Source organism: Phyllostomus discolor, chromosome 1 (genome assembly GCF_004126475.2).
Source record: "Phyllostomus discolor isolate MPI-MPIP mPhyDis1 chromosome 1, mPhyDis1.pri.v3, whole genome shotgun sequence".
In the NCBI taxonomy this organism is placed as follows: Eukaryota; Metazoa; Chordata; class Mammalia; order Chiroptera; family Phyllostomidae; genus Phyllostomus; species Phyllostomus discolor.
In genome coordinates this window covers 136,318,416-136,320,485 of record NC_040903.2, presented here as the reverse complement: position 1 = coordinate 136,320,485, position 2,070 = coordinate 136,318,416, and the positions used below count along the sequence as shown (strand labels likewise).

At 40.4% G+C, this 2,070-nt stretch overlaps 1 pseudogene; it reads right to left on the bottom strand.

Annotated features, from left to right (window-relative positions):
- Nucleotides 1-1,273: 1,273 nt before the first annotated feature.
- LOC114492069 lies at nt 1,274-1,859 on the bottom strand (annotated as a pseudogene).
- Nucleotides 1,860-2,070: the final 211 nt, after the last annotated feature.

The window sequence follows — 2,070 nt, the reverse complement described above, 5'->3', positions numbered from 1 at the left end:
CTGGATGAAGATATTTGAAGCAAATCCTGGAACAATAATAACAAGAGAAACATGTAAAAAGTGCCTTTAGTGTACAATGCTTTGTGATGCATACAAAGTTGAATATGACATGGGCTCTCCTTTGGAGAGACTTATAAGCTAGAAAGCATATTAGTGTGCTAGGGTTGCAATAACAAAATACCACTGACTGGGTGGTTTAAAAAATAGAGATATTTTATTGTCTTACAGTTCTGCAAGCTAGAAGTCTAAGGGCAAGGTATAGGCAAAGTTGTTTTCTTTCCGAGACCTCTTTCCTTGCCTTGCAGGTGGCAGTCTTCTCCCTGTGTGCTCACATGGTCTTTCTTCTGTAAGTGCACATCCGTGGTGTTTTTTGTGTGTCCAGATTTCCTCTTCTTATAAGGGCACTGGCCAGATTGGTTTAGGGCCCAACTTAATAGTCTCGTTCTAACTTAATCACCTCTTTAGAGGCCCTATCTCCAAATCCAGGCACATTCTGAGGTGAGTTTAGGGCTTCAACATGTAAATCTTTGGGTGACAATTCAGCCTACAATCCGAAGAAATACAATAATAGGAAGAAAACAATAACAAAAAGCTTTAATACCAATCAACTCTGATGAAGGGAATCTAGGAAGGCATCCTGGAAGAAGACTCTGAAAGGATGTCAGCAGGTAGAATGGAAGCCAGAGTACCACTGATAATTACACAGTACAAGCACCTATTCTTGAATATGGAGTGACTTGGTAAGGGGTGAGAAATCACCCCTTGTTAGTTAAATTAACCTTTTCTGACCTACAGTAGATGTTCTAGCAATCTGATTCTGATTCTCTTTCATGGACTCCATCATTCTTTTAACTTGCTCACTTGCTTGAGAGAGTTGAAATACAAATGGTGACAGATTTGTTAGAGTTTGCATCTGTAAATCCAATAAGCTGAACTGGTACACAGATGTGTACTCATTGTCAGAAACAAATCTGGTAAACTGTGTGTTACAAATAAATGCTCAGAACAGCAGGAAACTTTGCAGTGGAAATCTGGGATGGAAGTTGGAGACTTAAGAGGAGTCTGGAATAATCAAAATGTTCTTTTGAAGTCATTTTACAAAAATCAGTATGAATGTTTGACTATCTTATTTGGAAAGCCACTGTCTAACTGGGTGAGATGGCTTTGCATCCACTATACTCATTTACAGTCTAAGACAAAATATCCTCCATGACCATATAGTGCTATAGTTATATTTTGTTTTATTTTGAACCATATTTTATTTAACCATTTGTTTACAACTGAAACTCTGGGAATTCAAAATTAAAATCCTTGCCCCTGAGCTTCTTACAGACACCAGAAAAAGTTTCAACCTTGTGTTGTTCCATATGTGGGGCTTTACCCAAATTAACCTTCATGAGCTGCTGCCATCCAGGTTCATGTGGATTCTGTTGCCCACAATTTCACTTGGAAAACCAGGTCCTCTAGGATCGCATTGTGCATGGCTGTCAGAGTGCAGCTCCTGGGACACTTCGCTTATTCTTTGTATGGATTTTTTGAGTTGGCTTAGGCAGAATTCCCCTCTGAGCCATAAACACAGTGTGCATCCCACTGAACTTTTTCTCCAACCCCTGTACCAGCCGGACTGACTTTCTGGAAAAACTTCAGTTGAGGGACAGGAACAAAGATTATAATAGCTTTCTGACCACCAACTTCAGTTTCCTTAGATGCTATGATATTCAGCTCCCATAGCCAGGCCTTGAGGTTCAAGTTCAGCTCTAGCTCCAGCAGAGCCTAGGAAATGCTAGACTTGAACTTGTCTACCTTCTCACCATTGGGCATCACGATCTTGGCACTTCAACTGAATATGGCCTTCTCCTTGGTGAAGGAGAAGGGGCCTGGGTCTTGAGAACTCCTCAATACCCTATAGTGCTGTATGTAGTATATTATCACCAGATTTGGAATTAGACTGTCTTGTTTTGAGTCCTGGTTCTGCCAGGTCCTACCCTGTTTCTTAACCTCTGGCAAATGGCTTATTGTAAGTCTTGGATTCCTTTATTGTCTGTAAATAGAAGCTCATGGCTTATACAC